A 10,000-nucleotide genomic window follows, 5' to 3' on the forward strand; every position below is an offset into this window, starting at 1 on the left:
CTAATCGCGACGAGCGCGACGTGGCCGTGCCGCCTTTCCCTCGGCAGCAAGCAAAACGCCTGGCAACGTCGACGCTCCCCTAACCGCGATCTCGCACCGTGTTTCGTGTGGCGAATTCAAAAGCCGGCCGGCGCTGCTGCAACCATTACGGTCGGTACGCATACGCCGCGGAGGGCGGGACGGTCATCGGAGCGTGCGGTTCCTCCATCGAGTACTGCGCACCTCGGCCGTCGCATCGCCGTGCCATGACCGGCCGCGCGTCAACGCGAACCGGTGCCAGCGAGATCCCTCGCCTGCAAGAACCGACCGGCAGCCTCCGTCACCCGAGGACGCGGAGGCGCTTGCCGCGGACGGCGGGACGGTATGCACTGGTGCACAGCGGACCCGTCACATCGCCAGTTCCTTGACCGACCGCCGACGCTTGTGCCGTTCCTCTCGTACTTGGCAGTCGCCGCGCGATTGTCGGGTCTCGTTCTTGCACGCTCGAACGGTCGGGAGGGCACTCGGCTGGCGTTTCGGGAACGCGCAGCCTCGCCTTCTACCGACGTAACCACGACTCGCCGTTCGCGCTCCGCCGCTCCTGTTTACAGTACTAGGCGGTCCCGCAGCGGTCGGGTCGCGCATTTCGAGCGCTTCGAGCCACGGTGCAGTGGCGGGTCGAAAGCCGACCTATGAGTGCGTTGCGCCGTTTGTACCCGCGTCCGCCACCTGGCCGACCGTCCAAGGTCGCGGTGTTGGCGTCCGCTGGGCGCAACAATTTGTCACGGGGTGCCGCTCCACATTCAGGCAGCCCCGTGGGGAAAAGCCGACCCCGCGTCCAAACGGGGTCAGCGGCAGAAAGTGTCGGGCGCAGACGCAGCTGAGGCGCTCACCCTTCACAATCCGTTAATGATCCTTCCGCAGGTTCACCTACGGAAACCTTGTTACGACTTTTACTTCCTCTAAATGATCAAGTTTGGTCATCTTTCCAACAGACCGGCGCAACCGAAAGGCCGCGCCGGACATCGGTCCGAAGACCTCACTAAATCATTCAATCGGTAGTAGCGACGGGCGGTGTGTACAAAGGGCAGGGACGTAATCAACGCGAGCTTATGACTCGCGCTTACTGGGAATTCCTCGTTCAAGGGGAACAATTGCAAGCCCCTATCCCAATCACGAAAGAAGTTCCACGGGTTACCCAGTCTTTTCAGACAGGGATAAAGACACGCTGCTTCCTTCAGTGTAGCGCGCGTGCGGCCCCGGACATCTAAGGGCATCACAGACCTGTTATTGCTCTGTTTCGTGCGGCTAGGAGCCGCTTGTCCCTCTAAGAAGGTTGTAAGGTGCTGGGAACCCCGCACCTATTTAATAGGCTAGAGTCTCGTTCGTTATCGGAATTAACCAGACAAATCGCTCCACCAACTAAGAACGGCCATGCACCACCATCCACCGAATCAAGAAAGAGCTCTCAATCTGTCAATCCTCCCAGTGTCCGGGCCGGGTAAGTTTTCCCGTGTTGAGTCAAATTAAGCCGCAGGCTCCACTCCTGGTGGTGCCCTTCCGTCAATTCCTTTAAGTTTCAGCTTTGCAACCATACTTCCCCCGGAACCCAAATACTTTGGTTTCCCGGAAGCTGCCCGCCGAGTCATTTGAGTAACTCAGGCGGATCGCTGGTTGGCATCGTTTATGGTCAGAACTAGGGCGGTATCTGATCGCCTTCGAACCTCTGACTTTCGTTCTTGATCAATGAAAACATTCTTGGCAAATGCTTTCGCAGTAGTTCGTCTTGCGACGGTCCAAGAATTTCACCTCTAGCGCCGCAATACGAATGCCCCCGTCCGTCCCTCTTAATCATTACCTCGTATTCCAAAAACCAACAGAACAGAAACGAGGTCTTGTTCTATTATTCCATGCAAGTTTATTCAGGCGACTCGCCTGCGTTGAGCACTCTAATTTTTTCAAAGTAAAAGCACCGGCCATCTCGAGGCACACAATGAAGTGCACCAAGAAAGAACCGGCATGATGTTCAGTCCGAGCCGTCGCATCGGGTAGATGCACTACTCGTCTGGAACTGAGATCCAACTACGAGCTTTTTAACCGCAGCAGCTTTAGTATACGCTATTGGAGCTGGAATTACCGCGGCTGCTGGCACCAGACTTGCCCTCCAATTGATCCTCGTTAAAGGATTTAGAGTGTACTCATTTCAATTACGGGGCCTCAAAAGAGTCCCGTATTGTTATTTTTCGTCACTACCTCCCCGTGCCGGGAGTGGGTAATTTGCGCGCCTGCTGCCTTCCTTGGATGTGGTAGCCGTTTCTCAGGCTCCCTCTCCGGAATCGAACCCTGATTCTCCGTTACCCGTAACAACCATGGTAAGCAAGTAACCTACCATCGAAAGTTGATAAGGCAGACACTTGAAAGAAACGTCGCCGGCTCGTGGCCATGCGATCAGCACAAAGTTATCCAGAGTCACCACACAATACGGGCCGAAACCCGATCGATCTTGGTCTAATAAAAGCACCCGTTACCCAAAGGGCTCCAGGCTCACTGCATGTATTAGCTCTAGAATTGCCACAGTTATCCAAGTAGGAAGAAACGATCTAAGGAACCATAACTGATTTAATGAGCCATTCGCGGTTTCGCCTTATTTCGGCATGTACTTAGACATGCATGGCTTAATCTTTGAGACAAGCATATGATTACTGGCAGGATCAACCAGGTAATCGTTCGACTGCGCGTCCGTCCTCGCCTTCGGCGGGCCGGACGCAGTCTGTGTGCGGCGGAGGCCACCTTCAGGCGCCCCAACACGCTTATTTTGCACTCCGAGATGACGGCGTTCGAGCTCGCTACGGCACAACCTTCCCGAAAGACGAGTGGGAGCCGTGCGGCAAGAAGCACGTTCATGCTCGCTCTTTTTCGTTGCATCGACTCGGTCGCGCCGTGCGGGTTGCCCAAGCCCGCTGCACTGTCGGTGGACCGGCCGGAACTAGCAACGGAGCCGAGACTGCAAAGCCGCCAGACGACGGGTCACGCCCGCGTCTTCGGCGCTTTCGCATCTGAATCGCCCGAGGACGACACGGAACACACCTCGATATCGTGGTAAAACGGCACCGTCCGACAACCAGCCCCTAACGCATCAAGCGGATGAGGCTGCAGACGACTGCCGTGGATTCCCCTGGAGCAGACCCGAGGACACGCTTGACGAGGCCGAAGCCCGCCGCATATCAGACACCCGGTCGCTTTCGCGTACGCCGCTCACGAGAACCCCCACATAATAGCAGCGATAAGTACCCAGACCTCCTTGGGCACTAATACGAGCGTACTCGAGAAAATTTCACCGCGGGTGTGCCCCGAAACGTGTGGCACGTTGAGCGTGCCACAAGTCTACGTCGCTCTCAAACCCGCCGAGGTCGTAGAATTTGCGACCCTACTCACGAAATTCCCACCGAGGATACGGCCGCAAACGTACCGCACCTTGGGTAGGCCACGAGTTTGTGCAACACTACGCTGACGGCACAGCACCGAGGTCGTGCGCGCACGCACGGGAAAATTCCGCCGCGGTTTCTGCCGAAAACGTGAGGCACCACGACTCTCCGCAAGTTCGCGTCGACTGCGAAAGACCGAAGTCGTGAACGACGTGTCCGCTACTCGCCGCCGACACGCTGGACACCAAACGTACAACGACTCGACGGCGTCGTAGAGGCCCACGACGCGGTTTTCCTTAACGACGTCTCGGCGTGGCACCGACAGGTTAGAACGGCCGACCAACGTTCCCTGTCCGCCGTTCGGCTCAGTCGAAGGGCTCGGCGACTTCGGCAACGCTGCGAAGCCGCACGGTGACGCACGCCATGTCCCCATTTTTTTTTTTTTTTCTTTCTGCGTCTGCCGGGGTGCCCCTATAATAGCAGCGATAAGCACCCAGACCGCCGTGGGTCGCTCGCCCCGGCTGACGTGGTTTTTCGTACTCCTGCGGCGGTCGCCGTCAAGCACGTCCAAATACGCTACTTTCGTGGGCGCATTCACGCTCTTTCGCTTCGCCGGAGTGCCAGCACTCACTCTGCCAAAAACGGCGAACATCCGAGCGGCGGTTCCCACTTTTGCGTCGGCGTCGCAAACCCCGCCCCGGCAGACGAGGTTTGCCGTACTCGTGCGACGGTGGCCGGCGGGCACGTCGAAAGACGCCGATATCGTGCGCGAATTGGCGCACCTTGGCTTCACCGGAGTGCCGCCACTGACTCCTCCAAAAACGGCGAAGATCCGAGCGGCGCTTCCCACTTTCGCATCGGCGTCCCGAACTCCGCCCCGGCTGACGCGGTTTACCGTACTCGTGCGACGGTCGCCGGCGAGCACGTGGAAAGACGCCGATATCGTGCCCGAATCGGCTCCGTTCGGCTTCGCCGGAGTGCCAGCACTGGCTCGGCGAAAGACGACGAACATCCGAGCGACGGTTCTCACTATTGCGTACGCGTCGCAAACCCCGCCCCGGCAGACGCACTTTGCCGTACTCGTGCGACGGTCGCCGGCGAGCACGTAGAAAGACGCCGATATCGTGCCGGAATCGGCCCCGTTTGGCTTCGCCGGAGTGCCAGCACTCACTCGGCCACAAACGGCGAACATCCGAGCGGCGGTTCCCACTTAGCCGTCGGCGTCCCGAACTCCGCCCCGGCAGACGCGGTTGCCGAGCTCGTGCGACTAGCGACCGCGAAGCCGTCTCGCGACGCCGCTTTCGTGCGCGGCTCCCACTGCGACCTGGGTCACCCGAGGTCGACGAGCAAGAAAGAATGTCGAAAAAAAATTTTTTTTTTTTTTGCGTCTGCCGGGGTGCCCCTATAATAGCAGCGATAAGCACCCAGACCGCCATGGGTCGCTCGCCCCGGCTGACGTGGTTTTTCGTTTTCCTGCGGTGGTCGTCGTCAAGCACGTCCAAACACGCCACTTTCGTGGGCGCATTCGCGCTCTTTCGCTTCGCCGGAGTGCCAGCACTCACTCTGCCAAAAACGGCGAACATCCTAGTGGCGGTTCCCACTTTTGCGTCGGCGTCGCCAACCCCGCCCCGGCATACGCGGTTTGCCGTACTCGTGCGGCGGTGGCCGGCGGGCACGTCGAAAGACACCGATATCGTGCGCGAGTCGATGCTTCTTGGTCTCGCAGGAGGGCCGCCACTCACTCCTGCAAAAACGGCGAAGATCCGAGCGGCGCTTCCCACTTTTTCGTCGGCATCGCAAACCTCGCCCCGGCAGACGCGCTTTGCCGTACTCGTGCGACGGTCGCCGGCGAGCACGTCGAAATACGCCGATATCGTGCCCGAATCGGCCCCGTTTCGCTTCGCCGGAGTGCCAGCACTCACTCGGCCAAAAACGGCGAACATCCGAGCAGCGGTACCCACTTAGCCGTCGGCATCCCGAACTCCGCGCCGGCTGACGCGGTTGCCGAGCTCGTGCGACTAGCGACCGCGAACGCGTCTCGCGACGCCGCTTTCGTGCGCGGCTCCCATTGCGACCTGGGTTACCCGAGCTCGACCAGCAAAAAAGAAGGTCGAAAAAAAATTTTTTTTTTCTGCGTCTGCCGGGGTGCCCCTATAATAGCAGCGATAAGCACCCAGACCGCCGTGGGTCGCTCGCCCCGGCTGACGTGGTTTTTCGTACTCCTGCAGCGGTCGCCGTCAAGCACGTCCAAATACGCCACTTTCGTGGGCGCTTTCGCGCTCTTTCGCGTCGCCGGTGTGCCAGCACTCACTCTGCCAAAAACGGCGAACATCCTAGTGGCGGTTCCCACTTTTGCGTCGGCGTCGCCAACCCCGCCCCGGCATACGCGGTTTGCCGTACTCGTGCGGCGGTGGCCGGCGGGCACGTCGAAAGACACCGATATCGTGCGCGAGTCGATGCTTCTTGGTCTCGCAGGAGGGCCGCCACTCACTCCTGCAAAAACGGCGAAGATCCGAGCGGCGCTTCCCACTTTTTCGTCGGCATCGCAAACCTCGCCCCGGCAGACGCGCTTTGCCGTACTCGTGCGACGGTCGCCGGCGAGCACGTCGAAATACGCCGATATCGTGCCCGAATCGGCCCCGTTTCGCTTCGCCGGAGTGCCAGCACTCACTCGGCCAAAAACGGCGAACATCCGAGCAGCGGTACCCACTTAGCCGTCGGCATCCCGAACTCCGCGCCGGCTGACGCGGTTGCCGAGCTCGTGCGACTAGCGACCGCGAACGCGTCTCGCGACGCCGCTTTCGTGCGCGGCTCCCATTGCGACCTGGGTTACCCGAGCTCGACCAGCAAAAAAGAAGGTCGAAAAAAAATTTTTTTTTTCTGCGTCTGCCGGGGTGCCCCTATAATAGCAGCGATAAGCACCCAGACCGCCGTGGGTCGCTCGCCCCGGCTGACGTGGTTTTTCGTACTCCTGCAGCGGTCGCCGTCAAGCACGTCCAAATACGCCACTTTCGTGGGCGCTTTCGCGCTCTTTCGCGTCGCCGGTGTGCCAGCACTCACTCTGCCAAAAACGGCCAACATCCGAGCGGCGGTTCCCACTTTTGCGTCGGCGTCGTAAACCCCGCCCCGGCAGACGCGGTTTGCCCTACTCGTTCGACGGTCGCCGGCGAGCGCGTCGAAAGACGCCGATATCGTGCGCTAATTGGCGCTCCTTGGCTTCTCCGGAGTGCCGCCACTCACTCCTCCAAAAACGGCGAAGATCCGAGCGGCGTTCTCCACTTTCGCATCGGCGTCCCGAACTCCGCCCGGGCTGACGCGGTTTACCGTACTCGTGCGACGGTCGCCGCCGGGCACGTCGAAAGACGCCGATATCGTGCCGTAATCGGCCCCGTTTGGCTTCGCCCGAGTGCCAGCACTCACTCGGCCAAAAACGGCGAACATCCGAGCAGCGTTTCCCACTTTCGCATCGGCGTCCCGAAGCCCGCCCCGGCAGACGCGGTTTGCCCTACTCGAGCGACGGTCGCCGGCGATCACGTCGAAAGGCGCCGAATTCGTGCACGAATCGATGCTTCTTGGTCTCGCAGGAGGGCCGCCACTCACTCCTGCAAAAACGGCGAAGATCCGAGTTGCGCTTCCCACTTTTTCGTCGGCGTCCCGAACTACGCCCCGGCTGACGCGGTTTACCGTACTCGTGCGACGGTCGCCGGCGGGCACTTCAAAATACGCCGATTTCGTGGGCGCATTCACGCTGTTTCGCTTCCCCGGAGTGCCAACACTCACTCTGCCGAAAGCGGCGATCATCCGAGCGGCGGTTCCCACTTTTGCGTCGGCTTCGCAAACGGCGCCCCGGCAGACGCGCTCGTGCGACGTACTCGTGCGACGGTCGCCGGCGAGCACGTCGAAAGACGCCGATATCGTGCTCGAATCGACCCCGTTTCGCTTCGCCGGAGTGCTGCCAGTCACGGCGCAGAAAACGGCGAACAAGTGTTTTTTTTTTTTTTTTCCTAGAATTTGTGTTATAGAAGGCACATTTGATATCGGACGATAATTTTCAACTTTATCACGCGCACCGATTTTCGTGTAGAGGTTTGCAAGTTTATGGGAATTTCTCCACTTGGAATAATGCGATTTAGTAGTACTACGAGAACTTCATGGATGTACTCAAGGGTACGGGGCAAGTCAGTTACGTCAACACCTGCAGATTTTTTACACTTCAAACTGAAAATTGTTGGTTGTGAGTCCTCGTGTGATATTAAAGGCCGATTCGCTAACACATAGAACAAAGAAAGAAAGGAAGAAAAAACGCCCGCGCTCGCTCAAGAAACCTGGGTTCGCAACAAGTGGCAACAACAAGCAACCGAGCGAGTGCGCCAAAACCCGTGGCGGCCGAACAAACGCGAAGTCCCAACCGCGTCAGCCGGGGCGGCACGGGACAGGAAAAATCACTTCAGCCGGGGCGGCGGGGCACCGAATAAACCTCGTCACCTCGTCGCAGGATAAAAGAGGAAACAAAAAGTCTAAACAGCGTCTGCTGGAGCGAATGCGTAATAAAACAACAACAACAACAAAAAAAAAACACCCGCGCTCAAGAAGTCTGCAATCCTCACAAAAGGCGACTGTGACCGAGCAGCGTCAGCCGGGGCCGTGCGGAAACGGAAAAACCGCGACTACCGGGGCGTCGAGGCACCGAAAAATCCACTTCAGCCGCGGCGAAAAAAAAAAACAAAAAGAAAGACGGAGGGGGGGGGGAACCACGTCTGCCGGGGCGAAGGAAAAAAAAAACGCGTCTGCCGGGGCGAGCCCGGGTGCGGCACCACCGGGAAAACTGTGGCAAACAGACATGGCGATCGAGTGAGTGGGCCGCCAGCCAGGCTCAGCCAAAAAGTGCAAAGTCCGAACTGCGTCAGCCGGGGCGGCAAAAACCGCGTCAGCCGGGGCGGCGCAAAAAACCGCGTCTGCCGGGGCGGCACGAAACCGCGTCAGCCGGGGCGGGGCGAAAACTGCGTCAGCCGGGGCGAAAAGAAAAAAAAAAACGCGTCTGCCGGGGCAAGCCCGGGTGCGGCACCACCGGGAAAACTGTGGCAAACAGACATGGCGATCGAGTGAGTGGGCCGCCAGCCAGGCACAGCCGAAAAGTGCAAAGTCCGAACCGTGTCAGCCGGGGCGACGCAAAAACCGCGTCAGCCGGGGCGGCGCGAAAACCGCGTCAGCCGGGGCGGCACGAAACCGCGTCAGCCGGGGCGGCGCGAAAACTGCGTCAGCCGGGGCGGCGCGAAAACCTCGTCAGCCGGGGCGAGCGAAAAGGGGGGGGGGGGAACCACGTCTGCCGGGGCGAAAGAAAAAAAAAACGCGTCTGCCGGGGCGAGCCCGGGTGCGGCACCACCGGGAAGACTGTGGCAAACAGACATGGCGATCGAGTGAGTGGGCCGCCAGCCAGGCTCAGCCCAAAAAGTGCCAAGTCCGAACTGCGTCAGCCGGGGCGGCAAAAACCGCGTCAGCCGGGGCGGCGCGAAAACCGCGTCTGCCGGGGCGGCGCGAAAACTGCGTCAGCCGGGGCGAGCCCGGGTGCGGCACCACCGGGAAAACTGTGGCTAACAGACATGGCGATCGAGTGAGTGGGCCACCAGCCAGGCTCAGCCAAAAAGTGCCAAGTCCGAACCGCGTCAGCCGGGGCGACGCAAAAACCGCGTCAGCCGGGGCGGCGCGAAAACCGCGTCAGCCGGGGCGGCGCGAAAACCGCGTCAGCCGGGGCGGCGCAAAAACCGCGTCAGCCGGGGCGGCACGGAAAAACGAAAACCGCGTCAGCCGGGGCGACATCAAAATGAGGAAAAAAAAAAAAAAAAACTGCCTTAGGACACCTGCGTACACTTTCATGCGTTTGGGCATATCTCTCTGTAACACGCGCGCCCCTCGTTACGCGCGGCACTCTGTTTTCTCCGACACCCATATTTCGGCGGCATGTGGCACGCGCGCCCGTCCCTACGCACGGCACACCGCAGTGCTTTCTCGATATTTTTCTTTTCCTCCAACACCGTCATCTATAGGCTTTTAGTGACCTGTTGCTCGTGGCACAAGTTCGCTAGCTCTGACACCTCTTGCATGCGCACCGTTTTTGCGCACGGTGCTATGCCGCAAAGCACGGCAGTCGCATGCGTTTCTCTCAGGCACCTCTTTTTTGACACAACGCTGTGGTGCTTAGAAACACACGCGCCGCTTTTGCGCACAGAACTCCACCGTACAGCACGGTAGTCACGTTTGTTCCACACGAACAGCAGTGTGCATCGTGCTACGACACTTTGAAAGCTTTTTCTTCCGAGTCTCGACCGCGCTGTTCCTTTCGTACTTGGCGCGATTTTGGGACCAGCTTTGTTTTAAACCCCTACTGCGCGCCGTTCCTTTCGTACTTGGCGCGGTTCAGGGTTTGTTTCGAGCCCTTAGCCGCGCTGTTCCCTCCGTACTTGGCGCGGTTTAGGGTCGAGCTTTGTCTCGAGCCCTCTCCGCGCCGTTCCTTCCGTACTTGGCGCGGTTTAGGGTTTGTTTCGAGCCCTTAGCCGCGCTGTTCCCTCCGTACTTGGCGCGGTTTAGGGTTTGTTTCG

The 10,000-nt window shown here is 59.5% G+C and overlaps 1 non-coding gene across 1 annotated transcript; it reads right to left on the reverse strand.

Annotated features, from left to right (window-relative positions):
• Positions 1–886: 886 nt before the first annotated feature.
• Positions 887–2,701, reverse strand: LOC142792795 (small subunit ribosomal RNA). Its single transcript, XR_012891213.1, has one exon. It is a non-coding gene; the product is annotated as a small subunit ribosomal RNA (ribosomal RNA).
• Between the last annotated feature and the right edge of the window lie 7,299 nt (positions 2,702–10,000).

This window comes from Rhipicephalus microplus, unplaced genomic scaffold (genome assembly GCF_043290135.1).
Source record: "Rhipicephalus microplus isolate Deutch F79 unplaced genomic scaffold, USDA_Rmic scaffold_245, whole genome shotgun sequence".
NCBI classification, from domain to species: Eukaryota; Metazoa; Arthropoda; class Arachnida; order Ixodida; family Ixodidae; genus Rhipicephalus; species Rhipicephalus microplus.